General features: G+C 38.8%; 1 long non-coding RNA gene across 1 annotated transcript; it reads right to left on the reverse strand.

Moving 5' to 3' along the window:
* Positions 1-8: 8 nt before the first annotated feature.
* On the reverse strand, positions 9-25601 carry LOC133657578 (uncharacterized). The gene is made up of 4 exons (XR_009827294.1): positions 25421-25601; positions 21081-21183; positions 2713-2843; positions 9-91 (listed from the first exon to the last, which is right to left on the reverse strand). It is a non-coding gene; the product is annotated as an uncharacterized LOC133657578 (long non-coding RNA).
* Positions 25602-25890: the final 289 nt, after the last annotated feature.

Here is a 25890-nt window from a genome sequence, read left to right on the forward strand (position 1 = left end):
GACAGTAGGTGCTTTACGCTGATTTATTGACAAAAATATCAAACGCTGAGTGATGGAGGCACTCTGAGAACATGACCTGAGGGGCAATGAGCTGGGAACAAACAGAAACATAAAATAACTATCTGGTTTGTGTACAAATGCATGCAGTAAAATTCTATTATCTTCCAAAAACCTGTAGGGTGGCCAATTTCTTTGACTTTCCTATGACGAGGCGCAGACAACTAACCCGACTGGTTTCTATATAATACATAGGCTACTGTAATATAAATTACTGCTTCACTCCAGAAGTAAACACATTTTGTATTGAGTTTTTGAGGTGTTTCAGTGGACATCACCCGTGTGTGTGTGTGTTCTTGTATTTCTACCCTTCTTGAGACACCAACAAGGAAAAGTACCTTCCATATGAGGACCGGTGAACAAGTTAGGACACAAATTATGGTCCCAATACAGAAAAACAATTGCATCTAATAGACAATGTCTCATTTGCACCAACATATGAAATAACAAGTGTGTGTAAAAATTTGAAGTGCTCCCCCTCTGGCCAACATATGTAATAACATATATATAAGTATGTGTAAGAAATTGAAATTTGTCAAAAATTAATTAAAACAAATTAAATAAATATGTATATAGAGACATACTGTAATAACTGGAAGTAAATAATGAAGATTAAAAAACAATTAAAAACAAAAAATTCAAAACAAGTAAAAGCTTACCCTTTTTATATTTGCATAGTATGTATGTATCGTTAATGTTGTACATACAAATCTGTATGTATATACAAAGGAGGTAGGCATTTTTGGGAGATCTCAAGAAGGTAACAAATACAAGAATGTGTGTTTGTGGGTGCATGCGTTCTTGTATTTCAACCTTTCTTAATCTTGAGACACCAACAAGGAAAAGTACCTTCCATATGAGGACCGGTGAACAAGTTAGGACATAAATTATGGTCCCAATACAGAAAACAATTCCATCTAATAGAAAATGTCTCATTTGCACCAACATATGAAATAGCAAGTGTGTGTAAACATTTGAAGTGCTCCCCCTCTGGCCAACATATGTAATAAGTGTGTGTAAGAAATTGAAATTTGGCCAAAATATATTTAACAAATTTAATAAATATGTATATAGAGACATACTGTAATAACTGGAAGTAAATAATGAACATTAAAAAACAATTATAAACACACAAATCAAAACATTTAACTAAAAGCTTACTTTTTTTATAGTTGCATAGTTTGTATATATCATTAATGTTGTAAATACAAATCTTTATATATCTACAAAGGGTGGTCCTAAAGAGGTAAGCATTTTTTGGAGGTCTCAAAAGGGTAGCAAATACAATAATGTGCGTGTGTTCTTGTATTTCTACCCTTCTTGAGACACCAACAAGGAAGAGTACCTTCCATTTGAGTACTGGTGTAAAAGTTAGGACATAAATCATGGTCCCAATACGGAAAACCATTGCATCTAATAGAGAATGTCTCATTTGCACCCCTGGTGGTGAAATCTATCAAAACTAGGGTCGGTCCCAAAAAGGAGGGATTTTTCAAATTGACTGTGTGTCGTTTTTAAAAGCTCCCCCTCTGGTCAACATATGAAATAACAAGTGTGTGTAAAAAATTTGAAGTGCTCCTCCTCTGGCCAACATATGTAATAACAAGTGCGTGTAAGAAATTTAAATTTGGCCAAAATTAATTAAATAAATAAAATAAAATATATATATACTGTAATAACTGGAAGTAAATAATGAATATTAAAAACCAATTACAAACATAAAAATTCAACAAAATTAACTAAAAGCTTACCTTTTTTATATTTACATAGTATGTATACATCATTAATGGAGTTAATACAAATCTTTATATATCCACAAAGGGTGGTCCTAAAGAGGTAGGCATTTTTTGGAGGTCTCAAAAAGGTAGCAAATACAAGAATGTGTGGGTGTGTATGTGTGTGTGTTCTTGTATTTCTACCCTTCTTGAGACACCAACAAGAAAAAGTACCTTCCATATGAGTACCGGTGAACAAGTTAGGACATAAATTATGGTCCCAATACAGAAAACCATTGCATCTGACAGAGAATGTCTCATTTGCACCCCCAGTGGTGAAATCTATCAAAATTAGGCACGGTCCCAAAAAGGAGGGATTTTTCAAGTTGACTGTGTGTCGGTTTTAAAAGTGCTCCCCCTCTGGTCAACATATGAAATAACAAGTGTGTGTAAAAATTTGAAGTGCTCCCCTTCTGGTCATCATATGAATCAAGTGTGTGTAAAAATGTGAAGTGCTCCCCCTCTGGCCAACATATGTAATAACAAGTGTGTTTTACATTTGCATAGTATGTATATATTATTAATGTAGTAAATACAAATCTTTATATATCTCGAGAGGGTGGTCCTAAAAAGGTAGGCATTTTTCCGAGGTCTCAAGAAGGTAACAAATACAATAATGTGTGAGTGTGTGTGTGTGTGTGTGTGTGTGTGTGTGTGTGTGTGTGTGTGTGTGTGTGTGTGTGTGTGTGTGTGTGTGTGTGTGTGTGTGTGTGTGTGTGTCCGCATCAGCTACTGTAATACCTGCTGTTCTGTTGTGTTGCTGTGCAGGCTAAACTGGAAACAAATGCCATCACAATGCCCATCTCTCAGGCTTCTGTTCATGCTCCATAAATGTAATGTACTTCATTGGTCCATCTACTGCAGCGTTCTGCTATCTTACCTCCTACAAGTGTGTCCTCCACGGTTCTTGGCTGTTTGTGTGTCGCGTTAGGCAGTCTGCGAGTTATCAGACCCATGCCAAGCAATCACCACCAGGCAGGCTCCTCGTGGTGGCATTAGGATGGCCGTGCTCTGGGAAAATAAACACACGGCTTGTATGTAATTTCTGCATTATAAAATTCGCTTTATGACAATTTATTGTGTAAAAATCTGGATTATTTCATACATTATCAAGCAGTATTATTTGACTCGCCCCTTCAGAAGTGGGGGCGCTCAAGGTACCAGTAGCATGTCACTACAATGTTTAACCAGTGTTTTTTTTCCAAACAATGTTATTTATAACAAACATAGCATTTGTAATCTAGGAAGCCAGTGATGTGTATTTCTGGTCTTGTCATCTGGATCAAAAGAGACGTGGGAGACGCTTTACTGAACCAAAAGTTGGTTTATTTCAAGCAAGTGTCATTATACAGGACTGCAGTACATGGAGGAGGTAAAAAAAAATAAAAAAAATGAGGGACTCCTAACCTGGAGACGGCCGAACCACAGTCTTACATTACCATATGGGTGTGTGTTAATTCAGAAGAAAACAACCTGACCATGTAAGGAGATGTTCATGTGAAAGTGTCTAAAAAAACTACGGATTTAAGACATTACTTAAATGTTGGCTTTGACCTAGACAGGAGAGGGCTATCACTTTTGCATTCCAATATGTTACTAATTTGCATGTTAATAAGCAACTAATTAATGGTGAATATGTGTTCCACATACTAAAGTGTTACCAAGTATTCATATTCTCTTCGTGTCATATTATGTTCGTTCCAGTGCTGTTGATTTTAGTTTTAGTTTGTATCCAATCACAATTCAGCTAGCTTATGTTGCCATGCCGTATGAAATCTGCCGGAGGCCTTCAGAATCAACAATGCGGGCGTCCGTACAATCTAAGCGATTGGGGACATACAGGTGATAGACAGTTGTGATAGCCTATCTAAATAGCCTGGTGTTAACAAGACTATGATTGGATACTTACTTGTCATTCCAAAGTGAGTATCCATTCACAAGTTTCAATTTAGCAGGAAGCGGGAAGTGTTGCGCCGTAGCCAGACGTAGTGTCCCGGAAAAGTTGGTGCTGCAGGGAATTCTGGGAATTTGTTCTGTTGTGTTTATGTTGTGTTGCGGTGCAAATATTCTCCCGAAATGTGTCTGTCATTGTTGTTTAGTGTTGTTTCACTATATGGCACATGTTTATGACAGTGTTGGCATTGTTCATATGGCCACCCCTAGTGTGACATGTATGGCTGTTGAGTAAGTATGCCCTTCATTTACGTATATTCAGATGTAATAGAAGCACTCAACATGGCAATGATTAGACTGAGTGAAATCTTTTCTTGGACATTTTCAACTAAAGACCATTAGTAACCCTTTAAAAATGTGTCGGTCAACCTTGGAAGCTAGCGCAGCTGTCCTGGCGATCAAATGGGGACATTCTCGTAATTTCCGCTCGAATCAGAATTCGCATCGAATAGTGAGTTCAAATATTGTATTTTTTCACTTTTAATATATTTTATGCAGTTTAAAGGCCTACTGAAATGCGATTGTCTTATTTAAACGGGGATAGCAGGTCCATTCAATGTGTCATACTTGATCATTTCGCTATATTGCCATATTTTTGCTGAAAGGATTTAGTAGAGAACATCGACGATAAAGTTCGCAACTTTTGGTCGCTGATAAAAAAGCCTTGCCTGTACCGGAAGTATCAGACGATATGCGCGTGACGTCACCGGTTGTGGAGTTCCTCACATCTGCACATTGTTTACAATCATGGCCACCAGCAGCGAGAGCGATTCGGACCGAGAAAGCGACGATTTCCCCATTAATTTGAGCGAGGATGAAAGATTTGTGGATGAGGAAAGTGAGAGTGAAGGACTAGAGGGCAGTGGAAGCGATTCAGATAGGGAAGATGCTGTGAGAGGCGGGTGGGACCTGATATTCAGCTGGGAATGACTAAAACAGTAAATAAACACAAGACATATATATATATATATATATATATATATATATATATATATATATATATATATACTCTATTAGCCACAACACAACCAGGCTTATATTTAATATGCCACAAATGAATCCCACATAACAAACACCTCCCCCCTCCCGTCCATATAACCCGCCAATACAAATCAAACACCCGCACAACACACTCAATCCCACAGCCGCAAAGTTCATACAGCACATATATTTCCCCAAAGTTACGTACGTGACGTGCACATAGCGGCACGCACGTACGGGCAAGCGATCAAATGTTTGGAAGCCGCAGCTGCGTACTGCTTTACACATACAAATTAAACAAAATGCTTATGGCAACATTCTGGTTGCGTACTCATGGTACCGCGTCTGCGTATCCAACTCAAAGTCCTCCTGGTAAGAGTCTCTGTTGTCCCAGTTCTCCACAGGCCAATGGTAAAGCTTGACTGTCATCTTTCGGGAATGTAAACAATGAAACATCGGCTGTGTTTGTGTTGCTGCAGCCGGCCGAAATACACCGCTTCCCACCTACAGCTTTCTTCTTTGCTGTCTCCTTTGTTCATTGAACAAATTGCAAAATTACCCAACACAGATGTCCAGAATACTGTGGAATTTTGTGATGAAAACAGACGACTTAATAGCTGGCCACAAAGCTGTCCCAAAATGTCCGCTACAATCCGTGACGTCACGCGCAGGCGTCATCTTACCGAGACGTTTTCAGCAGGATATTTCGCGGGAAATTTAAAATTGCACTTTAGTAATCTAACCCGGCCGTATTGGCATGTGTTGCAATGTTAAGATTTCATCATTGATATATAAACTATCAGACTGCGTGGTCGGTAGTAGTGGGTTTCAGTAGGCCTTTAAATTTTGACAGTACCACATAAGATATGTTGTAATTGCTGATGCGTTTGAATGGATTTTTAAATGCGCCAGAAAATAACCCGTTTTCTACACTGTTGAGGTGATTCAATGCACATTAGGGCGTAAATGTGTTCCTGTATAGTGTTTCTCCAGCAGTGGTCATGTGGAGACATCAATTATGGTATTTTAAGAGGTAATCATTGAAGTCGGACATCACTGAAAACCTATGGGTTATGGGTTATACTTACACCAGTAAAAATTCAGCTGTATGAAAGGGTTTTTTGTGGCTTGGCACTAGCAGACGACGCCCAGTCCACGCCCCCTTAAAAGTACGCAAATCATATCAAAAGTAGCCTTGTGACTGAGAATGGCACACGCTGCCCAATGAGGACTCTTTCTCCTGCTAGGGAAAAAACAGCACACGGACTGGAAAAAAAAAATAATTGCTTGGGCATCAGGAACAAAGCGATGAAGAAGATGGATGTACATGGCCAAAAGAGACGAGTGTTTGAAAAGATAATCGTGGCAACTGTCCCCTTTCTTTCCGGGCGGTCTCTTGTGCCGCCACCCGCTTCTGCTGATGCCCGCTGGAGTCACGGAAAGACAATGTGGCGAAACAATTAATATATGTCCTCAGAAATAATAGGAATATCACGCATTAAATGGTAGGGGATGTGTTGGTATCAAAATCCCACGGTACAATATTATCATTGTATTAAGGCCACAGTACAATATTATCATTGTATTAAGGCCACAGTACAATATTATTGTGGTATATGTATAAAAATATTTTTAAAAAAATTTTTAAAAAATGGTCAAAATTCCATAGTGTGTATATCACGAGTTAAATGCTAGGGGATGTGTTGGTATCAAAATCCCACGGTACAATATTATCATTGTATTAAGGCCACGGTACCATATTATTGTGGTATATGTATAAAAATAAATAAATAAATAAAATGGTCAAAATGTGTAATATCACGCATTAAATGTTAGGGGGATGTGTTGGTATCAAAATCCCACAGTACAATATTATCATTGTATTAAGGCCACGGTACAATATTATCATTGTATTAAGGACACAGTACAACATTATTGTGGTATATGTATAAAAAAATAAAATAAAAAAAAAAAGGTCAAAATGCCATAGTGTGTAATATCACACATTAAATGCTAGGGGATGTGTTGGTATCAAAATCCCACGGTACAATATTATTATTGTATTAAGACCATGGTACATTATTAGCATTGTATTAAGGCCACGGTACAATATTATTGTGGTATATGAATTAAAAATGTTTTTAAAAAAATGGTCAAAATGCCATAGTGTGTAATATCACGCATTAAATGCTAGGGGATGTGTTGGTATCAAAATCCCACGTACAATATTATCATTGTATTAAGGCCACAGTACAATATTATCATTGTATTAAGGCCACAGTACAATATTATTGTGGTATATGTATAAAAATATTTTTAAATTTTTTTTTAAAAAATGGTCAAAATTCCATAGTGTGTATATCACGAGTTAAATGCTAGGGGATGTGTTGGTATCAAAATCCCACGGTACAATATTATCATTGTATTAAGGCCAGGGTACAATATTGTTGTGGTATATGAATAACATTTTTTTTTTTTAAATTGTCAAAATGCCATAGTGTGTAATATCACACATTAAAATGCTAGGGGATGTGTTGGTGTCCAAATCCCACGGTACAATATTATCATTGTATTAAGGCCACGGTACCATATTATTGTGGTATATGTATAAAAATAAATAAATAAATAAAATGGTCAAAATGTGTAATATCACGCATTAAATGTTAGGGGGATGTGTTGGTATCAAAATCCCACAGTACAATATTATCATTGTATTAAGGCCACGGTACAATATTATCATTGTATTAAGGACACAGTACAACATTATTGTGGTATATGTATAAAAAAAAAAAAAAAAAAAAAAAAGGTCAAAATGCCATAGTGTGTAATATCACACATTAAATGCTAGGGGATGTGTTGGTATCAAAATCCCACGGTACAATATTATCATTGTATTAAGGCCATGGTACATTATTATCATTGTATTAAGGCCACGGTACAATATTATTGTGGTATATGAATTAAAAAAATGTAAAAAAAAATGGTCAAAATGCCATAGTGTGTAATATCACGCATTAAATGCTAGGGGATGTGTTGGTATCAAAACCCCACGGTACAATATTATCATTGTATTAAGGCCATGGGAAAATATTATCATTGTATTAAGGTCAAAGTACAATATTATTGTGGTTTATATATTAAAAAAAACAAAAAAAAAAAAGGTCAAAATGCCATAGTGTGTAAAATGAAATAGCAGGGATGTTTAAGATATACACACTCACTGTAATTGAACACAAACATAAAATGTTCTAATCATCTATTTTTTAAACTACAAACAAGTATTTGTAATTATGCATGCACATCTACTGTTTCAAGCAAATATTTAAAATAACAACATACACTTTAATGTATCTAAAGTAACAATGTAAACATCCGGTGTAACAAGTGTAAAACAATAATGTTCAGTTTAGTGTCTTTCAACTTTTACATTATGAGAAGCAGTGACCTCTACAGCGGACATTTTTTTTAATATCAGTCTGGAAAAGGTTGTTTCTCAGAAAAGTAAACTAACAACATAACCTTTGACAATGTATTTTTTTTTGTCCAGCCCTGCCTTCCACACGAGTGCAGCTGGAATAGGCTCCCAACGCAACAGACGGAAAATAGGTGGATGGGTTGAGGTAGTATCAAGTAGCTTTTTTTTATTTTTTATTAATCAGTCCAACAAAATAATACACAATATTACCATTGCCCAGCAACATTCAGAATAACAATCAACAGAGCAATTGAGAGGACACACAAACATGACACAAAACAATCCAAAAGTAGTCAAACAAAAATGTATAATATCAACAGCAGTATCAATATTAATTAGAATTCCAACAAAGCAGTGATTAGAAATCCCTCATTTACATTATCATCACAGCCATTTATAAAATAAAAACATTTAAAAAATGAACAATAGTGTCACAGAGGCTTACACTTACATCACATCTCATAAGCTTAACACATTGTGTCCAATATTTACCACAAATATAAAATAAGTCATGTTTTAAGTTAATTTAATAGTTAAAACTAATTTAAATAATAATATTCCAATATATGAGTCATTATTATTTTAACTAAATGCTGTTTTTTCTACTGATATTATCTCCATAGCTTGTGTATACCAGTCAGTATGAGTTGGACTATCATCTATCCATTTTTTTAGTATTAGCCTTTTTTGTTATGATGCATATTGAAAGAAATGCATTTTTACTCTTTGATGACACGTTACTAAATTGATGCAGATCACCAAGAATACAAGTTTGCGGTGTCATTGGGATGTTTATATTTAGGAATGTCATTGCTTCTTTTGTTGTTTTCAACCATAACTCTTTAATTCTCTGACATTCCCACAGTAAATGAACGAGAGTTCCCTCGGCTGCCCGACACTTCACACATAACTTGCTATCTACTGCACCAATTTTAAAGAGCTGAGAAGATGTAAAATACAATCTATTCGAGATCTTAAATTGACTCAGCTTATTTTTGATGCTTCCAAAGGGCTTATTGGCATTGGCTTAAGAAGCTTTTTAGTTTACTCGTATTTCCTGCTTACGGCGTTCAACGCCCCCCACCTTGCCGTTCCCGCGCTGCGCAGAGGATTCTGGCAGATTAGGTTTATTTACAGACCCCGCCAACGCTAAAACGCCAGAAAAAAACTACACACCTAATTTTTGTTTGATACCGTCACACGTCACTTTGAAACTGACATACCCCAGTATTTACAATACTGTTACATCCCTTGTAAATGCAATGGCGAAAGTTCACATTGTGAAAATCAAATGTGGCCGAGCCCGAATGGGGTTGAGGGGTGTATTTGTTCATATGTCTCTGACGGGCGCACTAATAACTAATAACTAAAGTTCCTTGGGTGAATAATGTAACTCACTGCACCGGTATGTTTTAACGCTTTCATGACGAGTTTACTGACAGATATAAGTAAGAACTTTACACTACTTTATATTAGAAATGGCAACAACGGAGGATGAATGTCCCATAACAAGAAGATAGAGAAAAAGAAGAAGCTTATCGACTATGGTGTTGTCACGGACTACAAAGGTGGACGCGCGCACATTTTCAGGACTTATGCAGATATTAAATACAGATCAGCAGGCACCAGAAGGTAAAAAAAGATGCTTTTGCATAATACTGCGAAACAAAACGCCAGATAATGTGTCTTACCTTATACACACACACACCATAATAATACTCATATGTTGAAGCACAGTACAATGCATCAAGCGGTTCGGCTTCATAGCTTACCAAAGTCGTACTAAAACATTTTGATAGATTTTTTAACGTCCTGTGTAATGTTCTTTATTTTCAATGGAAAATATAAAATGTTGGTGTTGTTTACTTGAGTCATACTGCAGTCTACACGTATCTCTTATGTGTGACTGCCATCATATTGCAGTCTACACGTATCTCTTATGAGTGACTGGACCCACTTATCATTTCACCATGTACCAAATAAAATAGCTTCGAGGTCGGTAAGCAAAACCAAAATGATTCCGTACATTAGTCGCACGGGGTCATAAGGCGCACTGTCGAGTTTTGAGAAAATGAAAGGATTTTAAGTGCGCCTTATACATACTTGCCAACCCTCCCGGATTTTCCGGGGGACTCCCGAAATTCAGCGCCTCTCCCGAAAACCTCCTGGGACAAATTTTCTCCCGAAAATCTCCTGAAATTCAGGTAGAGCTGGAGGCCATGTCCCCTCCAGCTCCATGCGGACCTGAGTGAGGACAGTCTGTATTCACGTCCGCTTTTCCACAATATAAACAGCGTGCCTGTCCAATCACGTTATAACTGTAGAATGATCGAGGGTGAGTTCTTAGTTTCTTATGTGGGTTTATTGTTAGGCAGTTTCATTAACGTCCTCCCAGCGCGGTAACAACACACAACTACAGCAGTCACGTTTTCGTCTACCGTAAAGCAGTTCGTCTGCCGTAAACAGCAATGTTGTGACACTCTTAAACAGGACAATACTGCCATCTACTGGACATGCATATGTGACAATAACATCTACGGCTTTTAGAGAGTGCAGTGCACAACTGCGCACACAACAAGGAGACGAAGCAGAAGAACGAGGAAGATGAAGAAATACGCTTGTAAAATCCAAGCCGCAGCTGCGATTGGACCTGGATAGCCTCCGGGAAGAAGTAGTGAAGTACCAAGTGCTTGGCAGTGAAGATCTTCCTCAGGAAGCAAAGATTGGCCGGTGTTGGGCCATGCTAGGGAGAGATGGAAGATTCCAGACTCTAGTGCATTTGATGAAAGCACTTTTTGTGCGTGCCACACAGCAATGCATCATCAGAGGGGGTGTTCAGCATGGTTAGAAAAATAGTGACAGAGAATAGAACAAGGATGGACAATTCAACCCTTAACTCAACAATGAGTAGATGAGTGTTATGTGTGTGTATATGTGTAAATAAATGAACACTGAAATTCAAGTATTTCTTTTATATATATACATATACATATATATATATATATATATATATATATATATATATATATATATATATATATATATATATATATATATATATATATATATATATATATATATATATATATACACTACCGTTCAAAAGTTTGGGATCACCCAAACAATTTTGTGGAATAGCCTTAATTTCTAAGAACAAGAATAGACTGTCGAGTTTCACATGAAAGTTCTCTTTTTCTGGCCATTTTGAGCGTTTAATTGACCCCACAAATGTGATGCTCCAGAAACTCAATCTGCTCAAAGGAAGGTCAGTTTTGTAGCTTCTGTAACGAGCTAAACTGTTTTCAGATGTGTGAACATGATTGCACAAGGGTTTTCTAATCATCAATTAGCCTTCTGAGCCAATGAGCAAACATATTGTACCATTAGAACACTGGAGTGATAGTTGCTGGAAATGGGCCTCTATACACCTATGTATATATTGCACCAAAAACCAGACATTTGCAGCTAGAAAAGTCATTTACCACATTAGCAATGTATAGAGTGTGTTCCTTTAAAGTTAAGACTAGTTTAAAGTTATCTTCATTGAAAAGTACAGTGCTTTTCCTTCAAAAATAAGGACATTTCAATGTGACCCCAAACTTTTGAACGGTAGTGTATATATATATATATATATATATATATATATATATATATATATATATATATATATATATATATATATATATATATATATATATATATATATATATATATATATATATAATAAGATAAATATATATATATATATATATATATATATATATATATATATATATATATATATATATATATATATATATATATACATATATATATATATATGAAATACTTGACTTGGTGAATTCTAGCTGTAAATATACTACTCCCCTCTTAACCACACCCCCAACCACGCCCCACTTCCCGAAATCGGAGGTCTCAAGGTTGGCAAGTATGCTTATAGTCCGAAAAATACGGCATCCACAACCTGTAAAAATGTGAGTATGACAGCGTGAGAGAGCGCCCATTTCCACTTCAACATCAGTTTTAAAACATCTCAAAATTTTCTTGAAAAAGTGCATACGCAAGCTTTTTAATGAGGCCCCAGGTATCAGTGCGTGCACCAGTGCAAAACTGAGTCGGGAGACTCTGACAAGTGTAGCTTCAAATTACAGCCCGACGGGACTTTAGATAAAACTATGGTAATTTGCATATACATATTTCCCATATATTAATTTTACTACAAGTACAATTTGGGCCGACACGAGTGTATTTTGCCATAAATTTGAATGGACTGCGAATGCAGCCTAAAGATTGTAATAAATAGAGTGGCGTACACTAAGCGGCAGTACACATCGTAACTCTGCGGTGGCTCAAATGCGCCTGTTTTACCGAGAAGAAGACAAGTAAATATGAATCATAAGAAAAAAATGGCAGTTTAAACTATACTAGAGACACTTGCAGCTTGTTGAGCAAGTTGCTACATGTTGAGACCATAGGGCTGGCTGTTTATGTTCATCCAGAACAACACTCAGCGGCAGTGGGGTGGTCGCCCTCGGACTTAGACCGGCTGACATGCACCGTTTGGCGGGAAAGGCCTCACCTTTTGCTCAGCCACGGCAACTTTAACGCCAGCCTACAAATCAGACACCCTCTCGGTGGAGCCGACATTGATCCGCTGGTATCCCAGCTTCCCTAATAGAGCCACGGAGTAAATGCTTTCCACTGCTGCACAAAATGAAACCAACTCCCAAGTAAAAAGTCAGTTTTTGTTGTTGTGCTGATGTGTATTTCTGGTCATGAATCTCATGTCCTCAAAGCTTTCCACCGATGCTGATATCTAACTTTGGGAACCAACATATTTACTTCTTCTCTTTGTGTGTGAGAAAAACATTCAATTCATATGTAATTTAGCCTGCTCAGGACCGTGTGGTGCTGGAGCTTATGTCAGCTTACTTCCGCCGAAAGGCAAAACACATGTTGGTCTTGTCAGGTTCAAACACTGATGACATCTATTAAACAAGACAAGAGGCAAAGAATTAAACAGAGACATAATTCAATTTGGACTCAATATATTGTCAGGCTTGTCCCTGACGGTCTGGCTATGTCTTGGTTTTTCCTCTGCGTTTGTCTTTGTTTCCTGTCTTTAGTTCCTGTCAGCACTCTTATTTTGGTTATTTCCTGATTGTCTCCCTGAGTGTTTTTTCCCCTCAGCTGTGGCTGATTGGCACCAGGCCACACCTGGTATTAATCAGCCAGCTGCTATTTGAACCTGCTTTGTCCTCCAGTCAGAGCTGGATTATTGTAGCTTCTACCTGTCGCTACTACCTGTCATTGTAATACTTGTCGTTGTAGCTTCTACCTGTCACTACTTCCTGTCATTTCCACCTGTCGTGTCGATATCGTTACAGCTACTACCTGTCGTGCTACTACTTGTCCTTGTACCTGTCGTCGTAGCGGTAAGCTGTTCCTGTTTGCTATTTGTAGTTTGCTTTCTCCTAGCTGTTTTGTTTTGTGTTTTCTTGTTAGCCATTAGCTGTTTCCATTGTTTTCTGTTTGCTGGTTCCTGTTTTCAGTTTTGGCTGTTTCTAGTTCCTGGTTTGTGTTTTTACCTTTATTTTATGAACATTAAATCATGTTTTCCTGCTCAATGCCTGCCGCCATCTCTGCATCTTGGGGTTTGTCACCTACAAACTCTGACATATATTGAGGAGAGTCGCCCGGACATTGTATCCTTCTACAATATCCAGCACGCTCTGCCAAAAGATTGTATGCCTCCTTCTTTTATTTTGGACCCTCCCCGACCACATGGCCACGGCTGTTTCCAAAGGACAAAGGTTCGTAAAATAGTTAAAAAAGAGTTCCATAAAACAGTTCAAAAAGAGGTCCATAAAATAGCTAAAAAAAGTTTGTAAAATACTTCAAAAAGAGTTTGTCTGGAAATTGGGCAGATCCTGTCATCTCTCTGCTTTGAAGTCCTTGGGCCAGAACAACATCCTTCTGTTGTTTACCATACATGACAGAAAACAGAAAACCCTTCATGTGGCTCTCCCCCTTACACCGTGGAGTTTTACCAGCCTTACTCTTGGTAGGCCTCTAAGACAACCTCTGTCCTTTTGCCTGGAACTCATTTCAACACAAAGTTTTTTGTGATAACTTACAAACAATTATTCTAACAAGTCTGGTCACCAGTCAATCAGAACAAGGACATGTCTAAAGAGTAAAGAGAGAAAACCATTCACATTCCCACCCTTAGTGAGTGTGGATTGAACCAATGTTGCCTGAACTGGGAAAAAAAACCATCAGTAACTGAATTTTAAATACCCTTTTGTATAAACAAATTAGTCTTTTTTTCAACATTATTTTATGCAGGGGAGACAGCGCTGACATTTGCGCAATATCATTTTGTACTCAAATCGCTCGGTTAGAAATAAATTATAATTATGCTCGAGGAGATCCTTCACATCATAACAACAAACATATTGGACACAATTTAGGTCCAATCAGCCACTGTGTTGTTTTTGTGGCATTTGCAACAGTGATACAACGAAGTAAACGTTGAAGCTCAGAAAAGGACGAGAAGATTAAAGTGTCCCTCCAAACGCTGACAACATTGGCACTTATTTCACAGATCTGGACATAAAAATGATATCTACAGGTAAAATAACCCCCAAAATAGACACAGTAGTGATTCTGGGAACATTTTGCACTGCAAAAAGTCGGTGTTCAAAAACAAAGAAAAAACCCCACAAAAATTAGGGGCATTTTACTTGAACTAAGCAACATTATCTGCCAATAGAACAAGAAAATTTGGCTTGTCAAGACCTTCCAAAACAAGTAAAATTAGCTAACCTCGATATGAGACTTTTTTTCTCAATATGGTGAAAAATATTCTTAAATTAAAGTAAATGCTAGTGCTATTATCTTGGCATAATGATATGCGCATGCACGTTTCTTGAAACCAGCAAACTTATACTAAAAACAAGTTTATTTTTCTTAATGGAAAGGCAACAAGGCAACCGCTTGTTACTCTCGGGGTCTACTAGCCGCTCAGGCAAATCATATTGTCTAAAAATGCATTTTTCCATCGATAACATGACATCATCGCGCGCCAAGTGCGTGCTCTTTCAGTCAATTATTGCGCAAGGAATATATATATATATATATATATATATATATATATATATATATATATATATATATATATATATATATATATATATATATATATATATATATATATATATATATATATATATATATATACTCACCATGTGATTGGCAGCAGTTAACAGGTTATGTTTAAAAGCTCACACCAGCATTCTTTACACAACCGTAGCACACAAAAAAGCACATTTAATAAAAAAAACATTATTATGGTCTTACCTTTCTTGCTGGGCATCCAAACAGCTAGCCTTTGCGTGTGTACCACGCCGTTTGAAAAGAACGGGTCTTCTGTCCCGAAGTCAAAAGCAAATCTTTTAGCTCCGGCGTTGGTCTACCTTTAATTATTACCTCCTGCTTCCATTGAAAGTCCAGTTTAGAAAACTGTTTTATTTTACATATGTAATCCTCCATGTTTTTAATAAAAGTTCAGGCGAGAGGAAATTAAAAAACGCTGCACTTATTATTGCTAACTTTTTTTTTTTTTTTTTTTTTTCTTCTGCGGCAAGGAATGATCTCTGGGATCACTACCGCCCTCTACCACCAGGAGGCCGGATTACTGCGAGCCTCAGACAGTACGTCTTTGGCAGCAGTTTTATGAATGCTCAGCTGAAGAAATACGTTACACACATACAGTTGTTGACAAAATACACTGTTCATTATATACCTCAGCTAACTAAACTATGGTTTAGTTAGCTGATATAGTTCATATAGCAATACAGTCTCACTGCACAGCAGCTCAGCAGTTAGCCGAGTCATTGTGCGCAATCCATGTTGAGGCACAAATCAGTGACGTGCCTCAACTGGCTGCTGATCACCGCACCGTCTCTTCTCAGTATTTGAACGGCAAATGTGAAAATAAAAATAAAAATAATCTAAAACTGGTGAAGTTAAATGGAAAATAACTTTAGTATAATCACTGGATACATATAACAATATAATTATTGTTTTTTTCTTTTTCCTTTTTTTTTCTTTCCATGATGGCAGGTGAGGCCCCACCTCCCCTGCCTCCAGTGACGGCACGCCAATGATATATATATATATATATACAGCCCGGCCCCCGGCCAATTTTTTTTTTATTGTAATTTTGAAGAATTTATCTGAATGTGGATGAACTATTTCTGTTCAAAATTGTTTGAAATGTCAAATGTTTAAATATTAACTGTCAGTTTACTGTACTGTGCCAACTGTACTACTATAAGAGTACATTTTTTCTATTGTTTCATTGAAAATAAAACATCAAAGTCCATTTGGCTGTCATCTGTTTTAATTATGAGACACAATTGTGTCAAAGTCATGATTTTGGATTTCATGCTTGAAATAAGAAATTATTACTTTAAAAAAGTAGTTTTATACTTGTGAGTGTTGATGACACGTTTTGCAACAGTTGATATTCTAGTTTCAATCATGTTTTACTCAATATAGGTCATCAAATCTCAGCAACAAGCTGTAATATCTTACTGAGATCATTTAGGACCAAAACACTTAAAACAAGTAAAACACTCTAACATAAAATCTGCTTAGTGAGAAGAATTATCTTATCAGACAGAAAATTATCTTATCAGACAGAAAATAATAAGAAAATAATCTTACATAGATTTCAGTTTTTGCAGTGTGGAACGGCCACTTGTTGACATCACCCAAACAAGACTGGAGGCAATTTCATATAATTTATCATATGTGTTTTGGGAGCATCTTCATGTTATTTTTGCACATAATTCAAAATAATTATCAAATATGTGTGCTAGATGGATTGTTGCAAGTTGTAGCGATACAACTAAAGAAGGGGTCAGCTTGCATACCGTATTTTTCGGACTATAAGGCGCACTTACAGTAAAATCTTTTCATTTTCTCAAACATCGACAGTGCGCCTTATAACCTGGTGCGCTTAATGTACGGCATAACTCGGGTTGTGCTTACCGACCTCGAAGCAATTTTATTTGGTACATGGTGTAATGATAAGTGCGACCAGTAGATGGCAGTCACACATAAGAGATACGTGTATACTGCAATATGATGGCAGTAAACAACATCAAAACTTTAAATGTTCCATTGAAAATATAGAACATTACACACGGCACTTAAAAATCTGTTAAAATGTTTTTAGTACTACATCGGTAAGCTATGAAGCCGCACCGCTTAATGGATTGTCGGTGCATTAAACATATGAGTATTATTATGGTGAGTGTATAAGGACCGCAAAATGGCACCTATTAGCAGACTTATTACCTGGCGTTTTGTTTCGCAATATTATGCAAAAGCTATTTTTCTTACCTTCTGGTACCTGCTGATGTGTATTTGGGATCTGCATACGTCCTGAAAATGCGCGCACGTCTGCAATTGTAGTCCGTGTTGACACCATAGTCATAAGCTTCTTCTTTTTCCTCTACCTTCTTATGTGGCATTCATCTCCCGCTGTTGCCATTTCTAATATAAAGTAGTGTAAAGTTCTTACTTATATCTGTCAGTAGACTAGCTATCAAAGCGCCTTTTAATCCGGTGCGCCCTATGATCCGAAAAATACTATGAAGAAAGTATGAACCTCTCCAGTCACATATTGACTCATGCAAAATGGGACAGGCTAAGCGAGAGGTGCGCACTTTTCAGGGATCACTTTAACCTCTAAGAAATATGCGATTGCATTGAGTACATGTATTTTTTCCTGTCGAAATGGAAAAAAACCCACATTTAGTAAGGAAATATAAAGTAATTTAATGACGCATATTGTTTCCAGGCTTTCGAAGGCCGAATAAAATTACATGGCGGGCCAGATCTGTGTGTTAACCATATCAGGTTTGAAGTAATCATAGACCAGGGCGACAAATAAATGCAAATAAGTGATTAAAATTATAGTCGTACATGCCTTTATCCACACTGTTTATGCCTTCCCACCAACAGGGGGCCGGCGTATCGATTCTGGTGGTGGAAAAGGCCGCTTTCCACGAACAGTTATCTACCCATTACTCAAAAATTGATTGATATAGGAAGTGACTGCTTGGACTCATTTTCAGGATCAATGAACACATTAGGAGAACTTGTTAGTGAAATTTGGTCATCCGGTTGCTATGGTTCCTTTTCATAGTCACATGTGTGGTTTTGACCATTGAACATACACTAAATTGACAAATGTCTTTGGCTACCCATCCAAATGATCAGAATCACTTGTCCTAATCAATCTCAGGAGCTCAGTGATTTCCAGCGTGGAACTGTCATAGGATGCCACCTGTGCAACAAATACAGTCGTGAAATGTCCTCGCTCCTAAATATTCCAAAGTCAACTTGGGAATATTTAATACTTTGGCTTTATTATAAGAAAATGGAAGAATTTGGGAACAACAGCAACTCAGCCACCAAGTGGTAGGCCACGTAAACTGAAGCGTGTAGTGCAAAGAGGTCGGCGACTTTCTGCAGTCAGACGCTACAGAGCTCCGACCTTCCAATTAGGCCACGTACAGTACGCAGAGAGCTTCATGGAATGGGTTTCCATGGCCGAGCAGCTGCATCTAAGCCGTACATCACCGAGTCCAATGCAAAGCGTGGGACGCAGTGGTGTAAAGCACGTCGCCACTGGACTATAGAGCAGTGGAGACACCTTCTCCGGAGTGATGACTCACACTTTTCCATCTGGCAATCTGATGGACGAGTCTGGGTTTGGAGGTTGCCAGGAGAATGGTACATTTCGGACTGCATTGTGCCGAGTGTGAAATTTGGTGGAGGAGGAATTATGGTGTGGGGTTGTTTTTCAAGATTTGGGCTTGGCCTCTTATTTCCAGTGAAAGGAACTTTGAATGCTCCAGGATACCAAAACATTTTGGGAACAGTTTGGAGCAAGCTGCCAGGTTCAAACACTGATGCCGTCTATTAATCAGACAAGAAGCAAGGAACCATGCAGAGACAGAGTTCAATTTATCTCATGTGGAGAACGCATGGAGCTGCACACTTAGTCACAGTCTCGCCCTACGCTCCAAGGTTCAGCTCCCGCGTCCCTCTATTTATGCAGGAGTTCCACAGTTAACATCATTGAGGCCGCCTCTAATAGGAGCGGTCACATATATCATGCAAAGCAGGTCCAGGATGCACAATACGTGACGGAATGTGCTGGGGGGCTTTGTGATTTCGCCTTGTCTCCGCTTCGTCTGTGTGCTGTCGTCTTATCTTCTTTGAGGTCCTTGAAGTCCTTGGCTGTTAGCGGGCTAAAACAAAGATAACATCTGCGGCTGAGGCCACCCCTCGGACAAGAAGTTTCGTCCTTGCACAGATACAAAAGTCTAACTTGAGCATGTAGTGAAATTTCTGACCTTTGTACCATATTTTGTTGTCTGAACGAGGTCGAAAAGCATTAAGGAGGACAGGGCGCGACACCCTGACATTGTACAATGATATCTTGTTTGTTGTTATGGCGAAGAGAATGTTGATCCAAAAAAAGCTGGACCTTGACCCACCAGTGAACAGATGAATAACCAACTAGACCAAGTCTAGGGATGATTCAAGCTCTTTCCTTTTTTGCCCTGCTCGAGGGAGCTCTTTCTTTTTCTCCGGAGAAAACTGTCTGTAATCATGGCAATTCAATCCAACCTTGTACCATTTGATTATGGGTAAATACAACTGTTGTAATAATAATAATAATAATAGATTAGATTTATATCGCACTTTTCTATTGTTAGATACTCAAAGCGCTCACAGAGAAGTGGGAACCCATCATTCATTCACACCTGGTGGTGGTAAGCTACATTTGTAGCCACAGCTGCCCTGGGGTAGACTGACGGAAGCGAGGCTGCCAGTTTGCGCCTACGGCCCCTCCGACCACCACCTACCATTCATTCATCATTCATTTCACCGGTGTGAGCGGCACAGGGGGCAAAGGGTGAAGTGTCCTGCCCAAGGACACAACAGCAAAACTAAATTCACTTTTGTTCCTGCTTAAGATTTGGACATTCTACCACAAGCACAATAGCTAATAACTATAGCAACGGACTTTAAGCATACTAAAGTTGTGTGATAATATATATACATTATTATTCTAACAGGGCCCCTTCCTCTTCCAACATGACCGTGCACCAGTGCACGAAGCAAGGTCCATAAAGACATGGATGACAGAGTCTGGTGTGGATGAGCTTGACTGGCTTGCACAGAGTCCTGACCTGAACCCAATAGAACACCTTTGGGATGAATTCGAACGGAGACTAAGAGCCAGGCCTTTTTCGACCAACATCAGTGTGTGTCCTCACCAATGCGCTTCTGAAAGAATGGTGGAAAATTCCTATAAACACACTCCGCAACCTTGTGGACAGCCTTCCCAGAAGAGTTGAAGCTGTAATAGCTGAACCCTATGGGTTAGGAATGGGATGGCACTTTATGTGTTCATATGTGAGTCAAGGCAGGTGGCCAAATACTTTATGCAATATAGTGTAAGTTCTCATGCACACCAGCATCCTTTGTGCAGAAACATGGACTTTTTAGAACCCCAATGGAGGAGTTGATTACAATGTCACCAGCAAATGGTTCTCCAGCACTTAGCCATGGAATAGAAGGCAGAGGGTTGCAGGGGTCACCCACCTAAGGCCAACATAAAAGCCAGCACCCGCTAGTGGGATCGCCGCCGTTTGTTTGATGCAACACGGAACCTCTTTTCGCTTCACAAATTTGACAATGCGATGTGAAAGGCAGCGCTGCACCGTGGGAATGTTTCTGACACTTACTTTCCTAAGGCGAAGCATGCCGGCTCAACCGATGATCCTTCAGAGATGTGACGTGTCAGGAAACCGAACCTCCCGTCTCCGGCTCGCATTCGCCCATCGTCAACTGCACCGGGGATAAAAAAAAGCTAATCTCATTACTTGAAACAAAACACAGACATGCTGTTCATTTAGATTCTTGTACGACGTGCGCGCCGTAACATGACAGACACCGGCAGGGGAGCGAGTGGGCATGTTAGAGTTATGTTTAATGAACGCAGGGGTTTTGGATTAGACTTTTGCCTGAGCTCAAATCTGAAAACATAAACTTGCTGTGACAAGGCTCAGTTTATGCAGAAAACTGCCTACTAAAAGGAGACTGCATTCAAGGTATTAAAATGTGTTTTACTGACATAAAGGCCTACTGAAACCCACTACTACCGACCACACAGTCTGATAGTTTATATATCAGTGATGAAATCTTAACATTGCAACACATGCCAATACGGCCGGGTTAACTTATAAAGTGCAATTTTAAATTTCCCGCTAAACTTCCGGTTGAAAACGTTTATGTATGATGACGTATGCGCGTGACGTCAATCGTTGAACCGGAAGTATTCAGCCCCATTTAATCCAATACAAAAAGCTCTGTTTTCATCTCAAAATTCCACAGTATTCTGGACATCTGTGTTGGTGAATCTTTTGCAATTTGTTTAATGAACAATGAAGACTGCAAAGAAGAAAGTTGTAGGTGGGATCGGTGTATTAGCGGCTGGCTGTAGCAACACAACCAGGAGGACTTTGACTTGGATAGCAGACGCGCTAGCCGACGCTAGCCGCCGACCGCACGGATGAAGTCCTTTGTCCTTCGTCGATCGCTGGAACGCAGGTGAGCACGGGTGTTGATGAGCAGATGAGGGCTGGCTGGCGTAGGTGGAGCGCTAATGTTTTTATCATAGCTCTGTGAGGTCCCGTTTCTAAGTTAGCTTCAATGGCGTTGTTAGCAACAGCATTGTTAAGCTTCGCCAAGCTGGAAATTATTAACCGTGTATTTACATGTCCACGGTTTAATAGTATTGTTGATCTGTCTATCCTTCCAGTCAGGGGTTTATTTATTTTGTTTCTATCTGCATTTGAGCCCGATGCTATCATGTTAGCTCAGTAGCTAAAGAGCTTCGCGGATGTATTGTCGTGGAGATAAAAGTCACTGTGAATGTCCATTTCGCGTTCTCGACTTTCATTTTCAAGAGGATATAGTATCCGAGGTGGTTTAAAATCCAAATCCGTGATCCACAATACAAAAAGGACAAAGTGTGGAATCCAATGAACCCTTGTACCTAAGTTACGGTCAAAGCGAAAAAAGATACGTCCTGCACTGCACGCTAGTCCTTCACTCTCACTTTCCTCATCCACGAATCTTTCATCCTTGCTCAAATTAATGGGGTAATCGTCGCTTTCTCGGTCCGAATCTCTCTCGCTGCATGGTAAACAATGGGGAAATGTGAGGAGTCCTTCCTCCGGTGACGTCACGCTACTTCCGGTACAGGCAAGGCTTTTTTTTATCAGCGACCAAAAGTTGCGAACTTTATCGTCGTTGTTCTCTACTAAATCCTTTCAGCAAAAATATGGCAATATCGCGAAATGATCAAGTATGACACATAGAATGGATCTGCTATCCCCGTTTAAATAAAAAAAAAAAATCATTTCAGTAGGCCTTTAAGTATTAGGACATACATCAGTCTGGGAGTTCTAGTTGTCAATATCTTCTGAATATTTATATATATATCTTATTTTTCCAACGCTTTGACCTTCCGGCAGATAAAACGGTGCAGCTAATTTATGGATTTTTCTTCGCTGACAGCCATCCAGCCATCCATCCATCCATTTTTCTACCGCTTTGTCCCTTTTGGGGTCATGGGGGGTGCTGGCGCCTATCCCAGCTGCATTCGGGCAGAAGGCGGGGTACACCCTGGACAAGTCGCCATCTCATCGCAGGGCCAACACAGATAGACGGACAACTTTCACCCTCCCTGTCCGTCACGGCATTGATTTTAAATTACTTTTAATTGTTTTTAAATCCCTAAATGGTCTGGCCCCACAATAGCTGACCGAGCTGCTGCATCATCATACCTTGTCTAGAGCCTTAAGGTCAGCTGACCAAATGCTTTTGGCGGTCCCCACATCCAGGCAAAAGACCAGAGGGAACAGAACCTTTTCCGTTGCCGCCCCTAAGCTCTGGAACAGCCTTCCCCTCCACATTAGGTCAGCCCAGAGCCTGGGGGTCTTCAAAAACCTCCTTAAGACCTACCTCTTCTCACTGGCCTTTGACCTGAGCTGAGTCCGCCCACTAGGCCACCATTTCTAGTCCCCACCTCCCACCTGTTCGCTTTAGTTTTATTTTTCAATTTGTCTCACTTTTATTATTATTATTTTTGTTCTGCAAATTTTTAGTTCAGCACATTCATTGTTTATGTTCTTTGTTTGTTTTTTGCTGTATGCTTTTTTAACCTGTAAAGCACTTTGGTTCAATTTAAAAGTTGTTGAAAACATGCTATATAAATAAAGTTGATTTGACTAGACTTGACTCACATTCACACACTAGGGCCAATTTAGTGTTGCCAATCAACCTATCCCCAGGTGCATGTTTTTAGAGGTGGGAGGAAGCCGGAGTACCCGGAGGGAACCCACGCAGTCACGGGGAGAACATGCAAACTCCACACGGAAAGATCCATAATGTTTTGAATTGAACAGACAGTTTTCACGTTAAACCGACAGATACACTGAAAAGGTGTTTGTGGGGGGTGGGGGGCGTGGTCTGCGGGCCTGCCGCGGAGCGGGGTGTGTAAGGACCGGCCTCGAAGCCAGCGGCAGGTGAGTGGATTGCCCAGCTGGGGCTGGTTATGTAATCACATGTCACCTTTATTAGCAGCAGCCGGACTGAGACATGTTGTTGGAGTTGGAGACAGAGAGAGAGAGCACGATAGCACACCATACTTGTTTATGAGAAATAAAAGACTTGCTCCAACCTGTCTACCGGGCTCACGGAAGATCTGTCGGCACCAGGAGAACCCTCCCACACTCAGAGACTTCCACAGTGTTATTGTTTGTGCTATGCACCACTTTTTGGACGACTTTGCTCACTGTAGGTGCTGCAGGTCGAAACTGTACTTCCTGTTTTGTGCCTTGAACTGGAAGTATATCCGATATTGTCTACTATTTGTCTGTAGCGTTTCTGCTTGAAAGGATTTTTCATTCATCACTCCGACAAACGTTTGTAAGTTTTACAATGTAACTAAAACAATTCATACTTACTAAACGGTTCCATGTGTGATTTTATACATTTTTTATAAATTTTTATTTCTATTTACTGTTTTAATTGGTTTTACCCTTTAAAATCGTTTTTAATCATATTTATTTTTATATGTATTTCTTTTTTCTTTTTATTCAGTCATTGGTGGAGCTAAGGATAATATTTGAATATTGTTTTTAATATTGTTGTGCAGCACTTTGGAAACATTTGTGTTGTTTAAATGTGCTATATAAATAGATTGGATTGGATTGATGTCTGTAGGAGAGTTTTAAAGCAAATATGTACGTAATATAATCAAACTGGCGTCGTTAGCACTAGTAAATATGCTAACACGTTTACAAGTGTCTTGTTTTTAGTATTAACTTACACGGGGAGTTATTGAGTCTGTTTAGCTGATTGGAGAGCTAGCTTAAGCAGCTAGTGGGTCCATGACGATGACTTCTGTTTTGTTTGATGAGCCGTTTTACTGCCATGTTACAGACACCGTTTGGAAACAATTAAGGTATGTTAATAAACATTTTGAAATTATTTTGTACCTATATATATGTGTGGCTTGTGGTCCGTTGCGGTTACTATATGTAAAAATATTTATTTCTTCAAAAATGTGGTGGGTGCAGCTTATAATGGTGCCAGGAAAGTATGGCACATGTCATAAATATAATATATCTTGTGATATTTGTGTTTGGATAGTTACTAAATCTTGAAAACATTTTTTTAAAGTGACAGTTTGCAAACTTTTAACACCTGCAAAAAGGGCACTACACTTTCAAAGGTGCTCTAAAAGGGACAAGTGGTAGGAAATGTTTGGATGGATGAATAAATTCCTGTCAAATTGGAAAAAGGTGAAGAGAACATATGACAACTAAAGTGCTACTTTTAAGAATGCAGGTAAACAAGTATTTAATGTCTATGTTTACAAAAAAACATGAATAGAGTGCAGCGGGGAATTGCACAGAAAAACACAGGGAAGGCTGTGTTTGAAAAAAAAAAAAAGCTTAAAGGAGAGCTCACAAAGATAAATACAAAACAAGAACCTCAAAAAAATACCACTAACCGTGTTTGCAACTCCGACACGCAATGATCCCACAACCAACAACGCTGTGAGACAAGCTTCAATAGTCCTCAGGTGGTCATTAGCGGCAGGTGGAAACCATCATCTCTAATCACCTGCAAGTGAACTGAAAAAGTAGCAAGCGGGGGTGAAGTTGATGTGAGCTAACACTGACAGAACAGGAAGTGAAAAAAAAATAAGAGCTCAAAACAGGACGTAAACCCAAGACACTGGAAAAAAACACCTACAAAACAAAACAAGGAATGGCCATTAAAAAGATCGTATTCGACACAAAAAAAACAAAATTACTTAGCCTTGTTAGAATAATCATGTATATATTATCACACAACTTTATGCTTAAGGGCCGTTGCTATAGTTATTATCTGTATTTTTCTATCTGTGCAAAGCTGGCAATCCAAAATATTGCTAGCCGTCTTGTATCAGTGTTGTGTCCAGACTCGGCCTGCTGACTG

The sequence above is a fragment of the Entelurus aequoreus genome, linkage group LG01 (assembly GCF_033978785.1).
Source record: "Entelurus aequoreus isolate RoL-2023_Sb linkage group LG01, RoL_Eaeq_v1.1, whole genome shotgun sequence".
NCBI lineage: Eukaryota > Metazoa > Chordata > Actinopteri > Syngnathiformes > Syngnathidae > Entelurus > Entelurus aequoreus.